Raw genomic sequence first — 18,123 nt, 5'->3', positions numbered from 1 at the left:
TTCACCTGGTAGTTCCAACAATCCCAAGGTAGAGGTCGTTCATCGAGAACTGTGCACAGTCTGGGCTCAGGTTCAGAAGAACCTAGAGGCGTCCCAGAGCATACAAAAAACTCAGGCAGATAGAAAACGTTCTGCTAACCCCCTGTTTATGGTCGGGGATCTGGTTTGGCTATCGTCTAAAAATTTGCGCCTTAAGGTCCCGTCCAAGAAGTTTGCTCCCCGGTTTATAGGGCCGTACAAGGTCATTGAAGTCCTCAATCCTGTCTCCTTCCGACAGGAGTTGCCTCCATCTTTTCGAGTACACAACGTGTTCCATGCCTCCCTCCTTAAACTCTGCTCCCCGTCCTTGGCTCCCTCGAGGAAACCTCCGGTCCCTGTTCTCACCCCTGAGGGGGCAGAATTCGAGGTGGCCAAGATTGTGGACAGCAGGATGGTCCAAGGCTCCCTCCTATGTCTGTGAGACTGACTCCATCTTCCACCACTCAGGGTGGCAGGCTTAGGAGTGGGAGAACCTATCACAGCCTGGCCAGATGAAGCTAGCTCCCGCCCTCTGTCTATTTATACATGCCTTTCCTGTTCCTCCTTTGCTTGTGATTCTTCTCGTGTGGTTTCCTGGCCCTGCTGCAGCTTCTTGTACCATTGTCCTTGCTTCATATTGACCCCGGCTTGCTGACTCTTCTCCAGCTCTGCGTTTGGTACCTCGTACACTCCTGGTTTGACTCGGCTTGTTTACTACTCTTCTGCTCTGCGTTTGGCACCTTGTACTCTCCTGGTTTGACTCGGCTTGTTCACTTCTCTTGTTGCTCACGGTGTTGCCGTGGGCAACTGCCCCTTTCTCCCCCTAGCTCTGTGTACCCTTGTCTGTTTGTCTGTCGTTCACTTATTGAGCGTAGGGACCGTCGCCCAGTTGTACCCCGTCGCCTAGGGCAGGTCGTTGCAAGTAGGCAGGGACTGAGTGGTGGGTAGATTAGGGCTCACTTGTCTGTCTCCCCACCCCCGTCATTACAGATTTGCTGATTCATTGGCAACTTCTCAGTATTATGGAGATCAATAGATTGGGATGCTTCACCATCTTCTTGGCCTTTTGGTGTTTGGCCTGGCTCTCTGCTAGCTACACACTGCCTGTTATCAACAACCATGCCCCCCCCACTGATGTACATCAGGTAAGATGGAGAATTACACGACTCTTATTTTATAATTTGGGAATGTATAAGGTAATTACTCAAATAAGGAGGAAATATTTAATTAACAAAATGGCTTCCATTACCCAGAGGGGCCGCAAGAGGACAGAGAAACACATCCCCTCAGTCCTATAGATTATTATCAGGCTGCTGATCATTAAGATGAAACAATTCTGACAATTTTTCCATATTTTTTAATATTGAGCATTTTCCTTTCTGTTTTATAGTGAAACGGGAAATTTCTTTCCCGAAAATATCCGGTTTAGAATAGGATTCGTAGGAATGGCCATTGCCTGTAAGTAAATATCACGGAAGTGATTATAATATGTTCTTACTTCTGAGGGATGGCGGGTTATTACAAAAAATCTTCTATCTGATTATATTACTCTGGGGTCAAACCTACATTTAGTTTTACAAAAATCTGATTACTATGTCAGTAAGAGATGCAGGCTGGTTGCTAGGGACACATTGCTGGACAAGCCTGTGGTTGTTAGGTAGTGTATCCCTAGCAACCAGACTGTCAGACATGACTCAGACTTGGCATCAGTCGGACCGCGTGTAGGGGTCCCCGCCACAACCAAGGACTGCTCCCCGCTTGGTGCCCGAGCCGAGGCGCAAACTCAGGACGACCAAACCAGGTTTTTTTCTTCCTCCCGGGCGTCGACATAATGCCGCCTGTGGATCCGCCTATCATCATCACGGCTCGACGACCTCGACGGGGAGGATGATGCAAATAATGATGGCGAGGAAAAAGAGGAAGGTTGTTGCTCAGAAGATGACGAGGGCGATCTCCGCCTCCGAGAATGACCACCTCTGCCATGGCGATGCTTGCACCGACCGTGCCTGCGCCCACCTCCAGATCTGCGTTTTCTCCCACTTCTAGACGATTCCTTTGCCGAACCTGAAATAGAAAAAAGGGACAAGGCAGAAGAGTGACCAACATCACATTGATCCCCCTTGGCACCAAAAACATGCGCCACTTCCCTGCTCGGACCCTTCTGCTGCAGGCCAGAAACCAGACGGTACAGTCAATAAAGGATACGGTTGATCAGGAGTTCGCAGCCCTGGCTGATACCGGTCGTCTTCCTCTCTAGCTCCTGTCCTCTGATGGGGGGCTGGGCCATGCAGCGCCCTCGCTGCAGGTCTTTCTTTCTGTGAATTGACACAAGAGTGTGATTTTGTAAAGGATCTGCCAGGCACAGCTTCGGGGTTAACGGCCATAGATAATCAGTCTGCACCTGCTTCTATGTCTGTGAGACTGACTCCATCTTCCACCACTCAGGGTGGCAGGCTTAGGAGTGGGAGAACCTATCACAGCCTGGCCAGACGGAGCTAGCTTCCGCCCTCTGTCTATTTATACCTGCCTTTCCTGTTCCCCCTTTGCTTGTGATTCTTCTCGTGTGGTTTCCTGGCCCTGCTGCAGCTTCTTGTACCATTGTCCTTGCTTCATATTGACCCCGGCTTGCTGACTACTCTCCTGCTCTGCGTTCTGTACCTCGTACACTCCTGGTTTGACTCGACTTGTTTACTACTCTTCTGCTCTGCGTTTGGCACCTCGTACTCTCCTGGTTTGACTCGGCTTGTTCACTTCTCTTGTTGCTCACGGTGTTGCCGTGGGCAACTCCCCCTTTTTCTGTAATTTTGGGTTTAATCCATGGTTCTCTTCCGTTTCACCTGGTAGTTCCAACAATCCCAAGGTAGAGGTCGTTCATCGAGAACTGTGCACAGTCTGGGCTCAGGTTCAGAAGAACCTAGAGGCGTCCCAGAGCATACAAAAAACTCAGGCAGATAGAAAACGTTCTGCTAACCCCCTGTTTATGGTCGGGGATCTGGTTTGGCTATCGTCTAAAAATTTGCGCCTTAAGGTCCCGTCCAAGAAGTTTGCTCCCCGGTTTATAGGGCCGTACAAGGTCATTGAAGTCCTCAATCCTGTCTCCTTCCGACAGGAGTTGCCTCCATCTTTTCGAGTACACAACGTGTTCCATGCCTCCCTCCTTAAACTCTGCTCCCCGTCCTTGGCTCCCTCGAGGAAACCTACTGTCCCTGTTCTCACCCCTGAGGGGGCAGAATTCGAGGTGGCCAAGATTGTGGACAGCAGGATGGTCCAAGGCTCCCTCCTATGTCTGTGAGACTGACTCCATCTTCCACCACTCAGGGTGGCAGGCTTAGGAGTGGGAGAACCTATCACAGCCTGGCCAGACGAAGCTAGCTCCCGCCCTCTGTCTATTTATACATGCCTTTCCTGTTCCTCCTTTGCTTGTGATTCTTCTCGTGTGGTTTCCTAGCCCTGCTGCAACTTCTTGTACCATTGTCCTTGCTTCATATTGACCCCGGCTTGCTGACTCTTCTCCTGCTCTGCGTTTGGTACCTCGTACACTCCTGGTTTGACTCGGCTTGTTTACTACTCTTCTGCTCTGCGTTTGGCACCTCGTACTCTCCTTGTTTGACTCGGCTTGTTCACTTCTCTTGTTGCTCACGGTGTTGCCGTGGGCAACTGCCCCTTTCTCCCCCTAGCTCTGTGTACCCTTGTCTGTTTGTCTGTCGTTCACTTATTGAGCGTAGGGACCGTCGCCCAGTTGTACCCCGTCGCCTAGGGCAGGTCGTTGCAAGTAGGCAGGGACTGAGTGGTGGGTAGATTAGGGCTCACTTGTCTGTCTCCCCACCCCCGTCATTACAGATTTGCTGATTCATTGGCAACTTCTCAGTATTATGGAGATCAATAGATTGGGATGCTTCACCATCTTCTTGGCCTTTTGGTGTTTGGCCTGGCTCTCTGCTAGCTACACACTGCCTGTTATCAACAACCATGCCCCCCCCACTGATGTACATCAGGTAAGATGGAGAATTACACGACTCTTATTTTATAATTTGGGAATGTATAAGGTAATTACTCAAATAAGGAGGAAATATTTAAGTAACAAAATGGCTTCCATTACCCAGAGGGTCCGCAAGAGGACAGAGAAACGCATCCCCCCAGTCCTATAGATTATTATCAGACTGATGATTATTAAGATGAAACAATTCTGACAATTTTTTCATATTATTTAACATTGAGCGTTTTTCTTTTTCTTTTACAGTGAAACGGGAAATTTCTTTCCCGAAAATATCCTGTTTAGAATAGGATTCATAGGAATGGCCATTGCCTATAAGTAAATATCACGGAAGTGATTATAATATGTTCTTACTCTGGGGGATGGCGGTTATTATAAAAAGTCTTATATCTGATTATATTACTCTGGGGTCAAACCTACATTTATTTTTACAAAAATGTGATTACTATGTCAGTGAGAGATGCAGGCCGGTTGCTAGAGACACATTGCTGGACAAAAAGTGTATCCCTAGCAACCAGACTGTCAGACATGACTCAGACTTGGCATCAATCACACCCTGCCCCATCTCAGCCTGCAGCAGTAATCAGATTTTTCTAAAAAAAAAAGGAAATAAAGTTTTGTTAATTGCAACTGATAATAATTGTCCGGATTACACGATGCAGATAAATCTTCCTGCCCATTATTGAAGGTTTTTTTTAGGTCTAGCGCTTGGTCCGCGCTTCATAGATGTTATTAGGTTGTTTTACACGTGGTACAGGATTTATTCGGCTTATTTGCTCTTTTTCAGCTCTGGGTCTGACGTTTCTACATTATAAGTTCATCATGCTCCATGCTGAAGCCTTTGGGGATCGTCAGGCCTTGGTTCAAAAGATCCTCCTGGCAATTGGATGGTCATCATGCGTTGGGACAGCTGTGATGGCTACATTTTCGGGCAACACTTTTACCCACCGTAATCCCCTAATTCCTCTCCAATGCATGTCGCAATTCCTGAGGTCCAAAGCAGCACCAAGGGGGCGCCGAGGAGCACGCTCATAGGCCCAATGTACATAAGAATGCCCAACAATCCAAAACCTACCAAAACATAAAACGAGGAAAATGAAAAATAAACCACTAACAAAGTAAGTCAGGCCTCACATAAGATTTATAACAGTTTAGACTTCCAACGACCTAAACGCCTTATCTCTCTCTCGCCCAAACCCAGTGAATTGGCCTCTGTAGCTGCACCTATGGAAAAAGAGTGCGTCCCAAAATCCTTTGCCAGCAAACCCAGCTTCTCCAGGCAAGACTTTAAAACTGCCATGAACTGAAAACAGGTGAGAGAGAGGCAGTTGGCGTGTCACATGTCACCGGATCAGCAGTGTACGCCGCACTCAGTGCACTGCGCGGCCCATCTCCGCTGCGCAGGCCTAGTGGTAAGCCACATGTCCTCCGGAGCCACCCCACCCCCATCGGAGCATGGCGGGCGGGTAGCGGAAGCGCCATGCGCCACCCGGCTGACAAGCGGCAACACTACCCTCTGGCCGTTTCCCGGGTGAGTATGGGGGAAGCGCGCAGCATGGGGAGGGATGCCGGACACAATAAGAGGGATAGGGGGGAACAACCTCCCCCCGAAGATGTTGAAGGTGAGACAGGCCGGGCCTGATCTGTGTGCCTCCCCACGCTGACGGGGAGAGCAGCCCCTGCTGAGCAGGCAGCCCTGGGAAGAAGACTTGGGCTTAACCTAACGGGAGGGCGGGTGATTCGCTGCGGCCTACCTCTGGTCTCTCCAGCCGCAGGTCCTGGGGCTGTTACAGCCACCTCACCATCTTTCTGTCTTAACAGGTCCTCCAGCCAGGTGGTGACTTCGACTGCCACCTGCCGTGCCACTTGCTGTAAGAGCACATCAGCCATGCTGGAAAGAAAGGAAAGAGACAGAAGTAAGGAAAGAAAAATGGAAAGAAAAAATCTCACCACACGGAGTGCAACTATGAGGTGTTACTTCACGCTGCATCAGAAGGTAAAGAGGGGGCTCTGCCCTTGAACTCTACCTAAAACAGCCCATCCAGATGACAACCTAATAAATGAAAACACTCCGAATGGACAGGAAGTAAACAAAATCCAGATTCAATATCGGACTTCGCCAAAAACTCCCCAAGACCTGCACTCCAAACTACTTGCACCGCTACATAAAACGAAGTGTATGACACCGCCGCCTCGTCTTTGGGAATCCCATCATTTACCGAGCCCCCGCGAGGAAAGGATAGATGGTGTATCATCCTAAACTTCCCGCTTACTTTCTTGGGGACCAAGCCAAGAGGGGAGACTCTCAAGTTTGGATATGGAGGCTCCTCAAAGGTGCCAGCCATCCTACCTAACGCAATTTCTTTTGACAACTTCTTCCTAACAACGTCGAGGTTATCTCTAGCTGATTTTAGGTTGTCCGCTAACATCAATACATACGACGCTTCAAAAGGAATGAAGAAACCCGCGCTAAAACCATGTTTGCCCCTGCAGAAGCATTGAAGTGCCGCGTGAGTGCCCCCACAGATGGAGCATTCATGACGGAACTTGCAGGTTGCAAAGTTCTGGGGATGGCGCTGGCGGACCACATGAGCCAGGGTAGCGAAACCCTGGAGCCAATTATTAAACGTTCTAGCAACCTTAACCTTTTTATCAGAACCTTTTTCAAAAATGCGCTCCTTATCCACCGTCACCTGTTCTACCGAGATCAAGGATCAAATATCCACAAACTAATTTTTCCAAATTTTTTCCTTGGTCTCCGGAGGTAGATGAATGCAGAGAGGAGCCACACCACAAAACAGCGAATCCCTAAACGTCAAGCAGGCTAAGTTAGCTTCCTTCACAGACGAGGGCTTAACCTCCCCTGGCGGAAGAGAAAGAGCAGGAGCACCTTCACTTTTATCCAAACTTGCCACCACGGCCTTTAATACCGACACTAAGTCATTTCCAGACATTAAAGATTTTGAAAGCCATGCGTCCACGCATGACGACTCACTGAGAGTAGGATCCCCGCCAATCTCGAAGCCGCTTCCTCACAGCTGGCGCCGCCGGAACCAAGAACTGCTCCCCGCTTGGTGCCCGAGCCGAGGCGCAAAACCGGGATGACCTGACCAGGTCTTTTTCTTCCTGCCGGGCGTCGACACAATCCCGCCTGTGGATCCGCCTATCATCAGCACGGCTCGACGACCTCGGCGGGGAGGATGATGCAGATAATGATGGCGAGGAAGAAGAGGAAGGTTGTCGCTCAGAAGAGGACGAGGGCGATCTCCGCCTCCGAGAACGACCACCTCTGCCATGGCGATGCTTGCGCCGACCGTGCCTGCGCCCACCTCCAGATCTGCGTTTCCTCCCTCTTCTCTACGATTTATTTGCCGAACCTGAAATAGAAAGAAGGGACAAGGCAGAAGAGTGACCAACATCACATTGATCCCCCTTGGCACCAAAAACATGCGCCACTTCCCTGCTCGGACCCTTCTGCTGCAGGCCAGAAAACAGACGGTACAGTCAATAAAGGATACGGTTGATCAGGAGTTCGCAGCCCTGGCTGATACCGATCGTCTTCCTATCTAGCTCCTGTCCTCTGATGGGGGGCTGGGCCATGCAGCGCCCTCGCTGCAGGTCTTATTTTCTGTGAATTGACACAAGAGTGTGATTTGCTGATTCATTGGCGACTTCTCAGTATTATGGAGATCAATAGATTGGGATTCTTCACCATCTCCTTGGCCTTTTGGTGTTTGGACTGGCTCTCTGCTAGCTACACACTGACTGTTATCAACAGCCATGCCCCCCCCCCCCCCACTGATGCACATCAGGTAAGATGGAGAATTCCAAGACTCTTATTTTATAGTTTCGGAATGTATAACATAATTACTTAAATAAGGAGGAAATATCTAATTAACAAAATGGCTTTCATTACCCAGAGGGGCCGCAAGAGGACAGAGAAACACATCCCCTCAGTCCTATAGATTATTATCAGGCTGCTGATCATTAAGATGAAACAATTCTGACAATTTTTCCATATTTTTTAATATTGAGCGTTTTCCTTTCTGTTTTATAGTGAAACGGGAAATTTCTTTCCCGAAAATATCCGGTTTAGAATAGGATTCGTAGGAATGGCCATTGCCTGTAAGTAAATATCACGGAAGTGATTATAATATGTTCTTACTTCTGAGGGATGGCGGGTTATTACAAAAAATCTTCTATCTGATTATATTACTCTGGGGTCAAACCTACATTTAGTTTTACAAAAATCTGATTACTATGTCAGTAAGAGATGCAGGCTGGTTGCTAGGGACACATTGCTGGACAAGCCTGTGGTTGTTAGGTAGTGTATCCCTAGCAACCAGACTGTCAGACATGACTCAGACTTGGCATCAGTCGGACCGCGTGTAGGGGTCCCCGCCACAACCAAGGACTGCTCCCCGCTTGGTGCCCGAGCCGAGGCGCAAACTCAGGACGACCAAACCAGGTTTTTTTCTTCCTCCCGGGCGTCAACATAATGCCGCCTGTGGATCCGCCTATCATCATCACGGCTCGACGACCTCGACGGGGAGGATGATGCAAATAATGATGGCGAGGAAAAAGAGGAAGGTTGTTGCTCAGAAGATGACGAGGGCGATCTCCGCCTCCGAGAATGACCACCTCTGCCATGGCGATGCTTGCACCGACCGTGCCTGCGCCCACCTCCAGATCTGCGTTTTCTCCCACTTCTAGACGATTCCTTTGCCGAACCTGAAATAGAAAAAAGGGACAAGGCAGAAGAGTGACCAACATCACATTGATCCCCCTTGGCACCAAAAACATGCGCCACTTCTCTGCTCGGACCCTTCTGCTGCAGGCCAGAAACCAGACGGTACAGTCAATAAAGGATACGGTTGATCAGGAGTTCGCAGCCCTGGCTGATACCGGTCGTCTTCCTCTCTAGCTCCTGTCCTCTGATGGGGGGCTGGGCCATGCAGCGCCCTCGCTGCAGGTCTTTCTTTCTGTGAATTGACACAAGAGTGTGATTTTGTAAAGGATCTGCCAGGCACAGCTTCGGGGTTAACGGCCATAGATAATCAGTCTGCACCTGCTTCTATGTCTGTGAGACAGACTCCATCTTCCACCACTCAGGGTGGCAGGCTTAGGAGTGGGAGAACCTATCACAGCCTGGCCAGACGGAGCTAGCTTCCGCCCTCTGTCTATTTATACCTGCCTTTCCTGTTCCCCCTTTGCTTGTGATTCTTCTCGTGTGGTTTCCTGGCCCTGCTGCAGCTTCTTGTACCATTGTCCTTGCTTCATATTGACCCCGGCTTGCTGACTACTCTCCTGCTCTGCGTTCTGTACCTCGTACACTCCTGGTTTGACTCGACTTGTTTACTACTCTTCTGCTCTGCGTTTGGCACCTCGTACTCTCCTGGTTTGACTCGGCTTGTTCACTTCTCTTGTTGCTCACGGTGTTGCCGTGGGCAACTCCCCCTTTTTCTGTAATTTTGGGTTTAATCCACGGTTCTCTTCCGTTTCACCTGGTAGTTCCAACAATCCCAAGGTAGAGGTCGTTCATCGAGAACTGTGCACAGTCTGGGCTCAGGTTCAGAAGAACCTAGAGGCGTCCCAGAGCATACAAAAAACTCAGGCAGATAGAAAACGTTCTGCTAACCCCCTGTTTATGGTCGGGGATCTGGTTTGGCTATCGTCTAAAAATTTGCGCCTTAAGGTCCCGTCCAAGAAGTTTGCTCCCCGGTTTATAGGGCCGTACAAGGTCATTGAAGTCCTCAATCCTGTCTCCTTCCGACAGGAGTTGCCTCCATCTTTTCGAGTACACAACGTGTTCCATGCCTCCCTCCTTAAACTCTGCTCCCCGTCCTTGGCTCCCTCGAGGAAACCTCCTGTCCCTGTTCTCACCCCTGAGGGGGCAGAATTCGAGGTGGCCAAGATTGTGGACAGCAGGATGGTCCAAGGCTCCCTCCTATGTCTGTGAGACTGACTCCATCTTCCACCACTCAGGGTGGCAGGCTTAGGAGTGGGAGAACCTATCACAGCCTGGCCAGACGAAGCTAGCTCCCGCCCTCTGTCTATTTATACATGCCTTTCCTGTTCCTCCTTTGCTTGTGATTCTTCTCGTGTGGTTTCCTGGCCCTGCTGCAACTTCTTGTACCATTGTCCTTGCTTCATATTGACCCCGGCTTGCTGACTCTTCTCCTGCTCTGCGTTTGGTACCTCGTACACTCCTGGTTTGACTCGGCTTGTTTACTACTCTTCTGCTCTGCGTTTGGCACCTCGTACTCTCCTTGTTTGACTCGGCTTGTTCACTTCTCTTGTTGCTCACGGTGTTGCCGTGGGCAACTGCCCCTTTCTCCCCCTAGCTCTGTGTACCCTTGTCTGTTTGTCTGTCGTTCACTTATTGAGCGTAGGGACCGTCGCCCAGTTGTACCCCGTCGCCTAGGGCAGGTCGTTGCAAGTAGGCAGGGACTGAGTGGTGGGTAGATTAGTGCTCACTTGTCTGTCTCCCCACCCCCGTCATTACAGATTTGCTGATTCATTGGCAACTTCTCAGTATTATGGAGATCAATAGATTGGGATGCTTCACCATCTTCTTGGCCTTTTGGTGTTTGGCCTGGCTCTCTGCTAGCTACACACTGACTGTTATCAACAACCATGCCCCCCCACTGATGTACATCAGGTAAGATGGAGAATTACACGACTCTTATTTTATAATTTGGGAATGTATAAGGTAATTACTCAAATAAGGAGGAAATATTTAATTAACAAAATGGCTTCCATTACCCAGAGGGTCCGCAAGAGGACAGAGAAACGCATCCCCCCAGTCCTATAGATTATTATCAGACTGATGATTATTAAGATGAAACAATTCTGACAATTTTTTCATATTATTTAACATTGAGCGTTTTTCTTTTTCTTTTACAGTGAAACGGGAAATTTCTTTCCCGAAAATATCCTGTTTAGAATAGGATTCATAGGAATGGCCATTGCCTATAAGTAAATATCACGGAAGTGATTATAATATGTTCTTACTCTGGGGGATGGCGGTTATTATAAAAAGTCTTATATCTGATTATATTACTCTGGGGTCAAACCTACATTTATTTTTACAAAAATGTGATTACTATGTCAGTGAGAGATGCAGGCCGGTTGCTAGGGACACATTGCTGGACAAAAAGTGTATCCCTAGCAACCAGACTGTCAGACATGACTCAGACTTGGCATCAATCGCACCCTGCCCCCATCTCAGCCTGCAGCAGTAATCAGATTTTTCTAAAAAAAAAATGAAATAAAGTTTTGTTAATTGCAACTGATAATAATTGTCCGGATTACATGATGCAGATAAATCTTCCTGCCCATTATTGAAGTTTTTTTTTAGGTCTAGCGCTTGGTCCACTCTTCATAGATGTTATTAGGTTGTTTTACACGTGGTACAGGATTTATTCGGCTCATTTGCTCTTTTTCAGCTCTGGGTCTGACGTTTCTACATTAAAAGTTCATCATGCTCCATGCTGAAGCCTTTGGGGATCGTCAGGCCTTGGTTCAAAAGATCTTCCTGGCAATTGGATGGTCATCATGCGTCGGGACAGCTGTGATGGCTACATTTTCGGGCAACACTTTTACCCACCGTAATCCCCTAATGCCTCTCCAATGCATGTCGCAATTCCTGAGGTCCAAAGCAGCACCAAGGGGGCGCCGAGGAGCACGCTCATAGGCCCAATGTACATAAGAATGCCCAACAATCCAAAACCTACCAAAACATAAAACGAGGAAAATGAAAAATAAACCACTAACAAAGTAAGTCAGGCCTCACATAAGATTTATAACAGTTTAGACTTCCAACGACCTAAACGCCTTATCTCTCTCTCGTCCAAACCCAGTGAATTGGCCTCTGTAGCTGCACCTATGGAAAAAGAGTGCGTCCCAAAATCCTTTGCCAGCAAACCCTTGCTTCTCCAGGCAAGACTTTAAAACTGCCATGAACTGAAAACAGGTGAGAGAGAGGCAGTTGGCGTGTCACATGTCACCGGATCAGCAGTGTACGCCGTACTCAGTGCACTGCGCGGCCCATCTCCGCTGCGCAGGCCTAGTGGTAAGCCACATGTTCTCCGGAGCCGCCCCACCCCCATCCCACAATAAGAGGGATAGGGTGGAGCAACCTCCCCCCGAAGATGTTGAAGGTGAGACAGGCCGGGCCTGATCTGCGTGCCTCCCCACGCTGACGGGGAGAGCAGCCCCTGCTGAGCAGGCAGCCCTGGGAAGAAGACTTGGGCTTAACCTAACGGGAGGGCGGGTGATTCGCTGCGGCCTACCTCTGGTCTCTCCAGCCGCAGGTCCAGGTCCTGGGGCTGTTACAGCCACCTCACCATCTTTCTGTCTTAACAGGTCCTCCAGCCAGGTGGTGACTTCGACTGCCACCTGCCGTGCCACTTGCTGTAAGAGCTCATCAGCCATGCTGGAAAGAAAGGAAAGAGACAGAAGTAAGGAAAGAAAAATGGAAAGAAAAAATCTCACCACACGGGGTGCAACTATGAGGTGTTACTTCACGCTGCATCAGAAGGTAAAGAGGGGGCTCTGCCCTTGAACTCTACCTAAAACAGCCCATCCAGATGACAACCTAATAAATGAAAACACTCCGAATGGACAGGAAGTAAACAAAATCCAGATTCAATATCGGACTTCGCCAAAAACTCCCCAAGACCTGCACTCCAAACTACTTGCACCGCTACATAAAACGAAGTGTATGACACCGCCGCCTCGTCTTTGGGAATCCCATCATTTACCGAGCCCCCGCGAGGAAAGGATAGATGGTGTATCATCCTAAACTTCCCGCTTACTTTCTTGGGGACCAAGCCAAGAGGGGAGACTCTCAAGTTTGGATATGGAGGCTCCTCAAAGGGGCCAGCCATCCTACCTAACGTAATTTCTTTTGACAACTTCTTCCTAACAACGTCGAGGTTATCTCTAGCTGATTTTAGGTTGTCCGCTAACATCAATACATACGACGCTTCAAAAGGAATGAAGAAACCCGCGCTAAAACCATGTTTGCCCCTGCAGAAGCATTGAAGTGCCGCGTTAGCGCCCCCACAGATGGAGCATTCATGACGAACTTGCAGGTTGCAAAGTTCTGGGGATGGCGCTGGCGGACTACATGAGCCAGGGTAGCGAAACCCTGGAGCCAATTATTAAACGTTCTAGCAACCTTAACCTTTTTATCAGAACCTTTTTAAAAAATGCGCTCCTTATCCACCGTCACCTGTTCTACCGATATCAAGGATCAAATATCCACAAACTAATATTTCCAAATTTTTTCCTTGGTCTCCGGAGGTAGATGAATGCAGAGAGGAGCCACGCCACAAAACAGCGAATCCCTAAACGTCAAGCAGGCTAAGTTAGCTTCCTTCACAGACGAGGGCTTAACCTCCCCTGGCGGAAGAGAAAGAGCAGGAGCACCTTCACTTTTATCCAAACCCGCCACCACTGCCTTTAATACCGACACTAAGTCATTTCCAGACATTAAAGATTTTGAAAGCCATGCGTCCACGCATGACGACTCACCGAGAGTAGGATCCCCGCCAATCTCGTAGCCGCTTCCTCACCGCTGGCGCCACCGGAACCAAGAACTGCTCCCCGCTTGGTGCCCGAGCCGAGGCGCAAAACCGGGATGACCTGACCAGGTCTTTTTCTTCCTGCCGGGCGTCGACATAATGCCGCCTGTGGATCCGCCTATCATCATCATGGCTCGACGACCTCGACGGGGAGGATGATGCAGATAATGATGGCGAGGAAAAAGGGGAAGGTTGTTGCTCAGAAGATGACGAGGGCCATCTCCGCCTCCAAGAATGACCACCTCTGCCATGGCGATGCTTGCGCCGACCGTGCCTGCGCCCACCTCCAGATCTGCGTTTTCTCCCACTTCTCGACGATTCCTTTGCCGAACCTGAAATAGAAAAAAGGGACAAGGCAGAAGAGTGACCAACATCACATTGATCCCCCTTGGCACCAAAAACATGCGCCACTTCCCTGCTCGGACCCTTCTGCTGCAGGCCGGAAACCAGATGTAATGGATCTGCCAGGCACAACTTCTGTCGATACGCCCATAGGTAATCAGTCTGCACCTGAGTCTATGTCTTTGAGACTGACTCCATCTTCCACCACTCAGGATGGCAGGCTTAGGAGTGGAAGAGCCTATCGCAGCCTGGCCAGACGGAGCTAGCTCCCGCCCTCTGTCTATTTATACCTGCCTTTCGTGTCCTGGCCCAGCTACAGCTTCTAACACTTTGATCCTGCTCCATACTGACCCTGGCTTACTGACTACTCACCTGCTCTGCGTTTTTTACCTCGTACGCTCCTGGTTTGACTCTGTGCGTTTACCTCTCTTGTTGCTCACGGTGTTGCCGTGGGCAACTGCCCCAATTCCCTTAGCTTTGTGTACCCTTGTCTGTTTGTCTCGTGCACTTACTAAGCGTAGGGACCGCCGCCCAGTTGTACCCCGTCGCCTAGGGCGGGTCGTTGCAAGTAGACAGGGACAGAGTGGCGGGTAGATTAGGGCTCACTTGTCCGTTTCCCTACCCCCATAATTACATAATCACAAGCCATATACCTAGTCTACCCTGGTCCCTGACACTACTATGGACGCCCTTGAGACCCTGGCCCAGCAAATGCAGGGTCTCTCCCTACAGGTCCAGGCCCTGGCTCAGAGGGTCAACCAGCCTGACGCTACCATGGTAGTGCCCCTCACCTCACCTCTTGAACCCCACCTCAAGTTGCCTGACCAGTTCTCAGGGGACCGGAGGACTTTTCTCTCCTTTCGGGAGAGTTGTAGACTTTACCTTCGCTTAAAGCCTCACTCCTCAGGTTCTGAGAGCCAGCGGGTGGGTATAATGATGTCCCGGCTCCAGGAAGGGCCTCAAGAGTGGGCCTTCTCCTTGGCTCCTGACGCCCCTGAACTTTCCTCCGTTGATCGTTTCTTTTCTTCTCTCTGACTCATTTATGACGAGACTGACAGGACTGCCTTTGCCGAGAGTCAGCTGGTGACCTTACGTCAGGGTAAGAGACCTGTTGAGGAGTATTGTTCTGACTTTAGGAAGTGGTGCGTAGCTTCTCGGTGGAATGACCCTGCCTTAAGGTGCCATTTTAGGTTTGGTCTGTCGAACGCCCTGAAAGACCTGCTAGTTAGCTATCCCTCTTCTGACTCCCTAGACCAGGTTATGGCTTTAGCGATACGACTTGACCGACGTCTCAGGGAACGACAACTTGAACGTTTTTGTGTTTTCCCCTCTGACTCCCCCATGATTCCTCCCGAGGTCCCGTTGCTTCGCTCTTCCACGGAAGACTCGGAGGTACCTATGCAACTCCGGGCCTCCGTGTCCCCCCGACAACGTAGAGAGTTCTGCAGGAAGAATGGTCTCTGCTTCTATTGTGGGGATGACAAGCATCAAGTGAACACCTGTCCTAGGCGTAAGAATAAGCAGCCGGAAAACTTCCGCGCCTAAGTGATCATCGGGGAGGTCACTTGGGCGCACAGGTATTTCCCGTAAATATGAAACGTAATAAAATCTTGCTTCCCTTTCAGGTCTCTTTTGGTGGTAGGTCTGCTACCGGCAGTGCCTTCGTGGATTCAGGGTCTTCTGCTAATATCATGTCTGTGGATTTTGCTATGTCTCTAGCTATGCCTTTGATTGATTTGCCTAGACCTGTCCCGGTAGTGGGTATCGACTCCACTCAATGGTTATTTTACACAGCATACCCCTGTTTTTGAACTCCTTGTTGGCTCCATGCATTTGGAGCAGTGCTCTGTACTGTTGATGCAGGGATTATCGTCCGATTTGGTTTTAGGCCTTCCCTCGTTGCAGTTGCATAATCCCACGTTTGACAGGAATACTGGGGAGCTTACCAAATGGGGTAATGAATGCTTGACGTCATGTTTTTCTGTTAATTCTATTTCTCCCCCTGAGGAGGTGAACACGCTACCTGAGTTTGTGCAGGACTTCGCTGATGTTTTCTCTAAGGAGGCCTCCGAAGTGTTACCTCCTCATAGAGAATACGATTGCGCTATCGAATTGGTACCAGGAGCTAAGCTTCCTAAGGGTAGGATATTTAATCTTTCTTGTCCCGAACGTGAAGCCATGAGAGAGTATATCCAGGAATGCCTGGCCAAGGGTTACATTCGCCCCTCTACTTCTCCGGTAGGTGCTGGCTTCTTCTTCGTAGGGAAGAAGGATGGTGGTCTTAGGCCATGCATTGACTACCGTAACTTGAATAAGGTCACTGTAAGGAACCAGTATCCCCTTCCTTTGATTCCTGATCTCTTTAATCAGGTTCAGGGGGCCGAATGGTTTTCTAAGTTTGATCTACGGGGGGCGTATAACCTTATCCGCATCAAAGAGGGGGATGAGTGGAAGACTGCGTTTAACACGCCCGAAGGTCATTTCGAATACCTCGTCATGCCCTTTGGGTTGTGTAATGCTCCTGCGGTCTTCCAGAATTTCATAAATGAGATTTTAAGAGATTACCTGGGGGTATTTCTTGTAGTGTACCTTGATGACATACTGGTGTTTTCCAAGGACTTGTCCTCCCACATTGAGCATGTCAGGAAGGTGCTCCAGGTCCTTCGGGAAAACAAACTGTTTGCGAAAACCGAAAAATGTGTGTTTGGGGTACAGGAGATACCATTTTTGGGTCAAATCCTCACTCCTCATGAATTCCGCATGGACCCCGCCAAGGTCCAGGCTGTGGCGGAATGGGTCCAACCTGCCTCCCTGAAGGCGTTACAGTGTTTCTTGGGGTTCGCTAATTATTACAGGAGATTTATTGCTAACTTCTCGGTCATCGCTAAGCCTCTTATGGACCTCACTCACAAAGGTGCTGATCTCCTCCACTGGCCTCCTGAGGCTGTCCAGGCTTTTGAGGTCCTTAAGAAGTGCTTTATCTCGGCCCCGGTGCTGGTTCAGCCCAACCAAATGGAGCCATTTATCGTGGAAGTTGACGCATCCGAGGTGGGAGTGGGGGCTGTCTTGTCCCAGGGTACCAGGTCCCTCACCCATCTCCGTCCCTGTGCCTACTTCTCCAGGAAGTTTTCGCCCACTGAGAGTAACTATGATATTGGCAACCGCGAACTCTTAGCCATTAAATGGGCATTTGAAGAGTGGCGCCACTTCCTGGAGGGGGCTAGGCACCAGGTAACGGTCCTTACCGACCACAAAAATCTGGTTTTCCTAGAATCTGCCCGGAGGCTAAACCCGAGACAAGCTCGATGGGCGCTATTTTTTACCAGATTCAACTTTTTGGTTACTATGGGGCTGGGTCTAAAAATATTAAGGCCGATGCACTGTCGCGTAGCTTCATGGCCAGCCCTCCTTCGGAGGAAGATCCTGCTTGTATTTTGCCTCCTGGTATAATCATTTCTTCTATTGATTCTGATTTAGTCTCTGAAATTGCGGCTGATCAAGGTTCAGCTCCCGGGAACCTTCCTGAGGACAAGCTGTTTGTTCCCCTGCAATTCCGGCTAAGGGTACTTAGGGAAAATCATGACTCCGCACTATCTGGTCATCCAGGCATCCTGGGTACCAAACACCTCATTGCCAGAAACTATTGGTGGCCTGGGTTGCCTAAAGACGTTAAGGCCTACGTCGCCGCTTGTGAGGTTTGTACTAGGTCCAAGACTCCCAGGTCCTGACCAGCGGGCTTACTACGTTCTTTGCCCATTCCCCAGAGACCTTGGACCCATATCTCCATGGATTTTATCACCGATTTGCCTCCATCTCAAGGCAAGTCGGTGGTGTGGGTTGTAGTAGACTGCTTCAGTAAGATGTGCCACTTTGTGCCCCTCAAGAAACTACCCAATGCCAAGACGTTAGCTACCTTGTTTGTCAAACACATCCTGCGTCTCCATGGGGTCCCTGTCAATATTGTTTCGGACAGAGGGGTACAATTTGTTTCATTGTTTTGGAGAGCCTTCTGTAAAAAGTTGGAGATTGATCTGTCCTTCTCCTCTGCCTTCCATCCTGAAACTAATGGCCAAACTGAGAGGACTAATCAATCTCTAGAACAATATTTAAGGTGTTTTATCTCTGACTGTCAATATGATTGGGTCTCATTCATTCCCCTCGCCGAATTTTCCCTTAATA

The sequence above is a fragment of the Rhinoderma darwinii genome, assembly GCF_050947455.1.
Source record: "Rhinoderma darwinii isolate aRhiDar2 chromosome 10 unlocalized genomic scaffold, aRhiDar2.hap1 SUPER_10_unloc_9, whole genome shotgun sequence".
NCBI classification, from domain to species: domain Eukaryota; kingdom Metazoa; phylum Chordata; class Amphibia; order Anura; family Rhinodermatidae; genus Rhinoderma; species Rhinoderma darwinii.
This window is presented reverse-complemented; position numbering follows the sequence as displayed.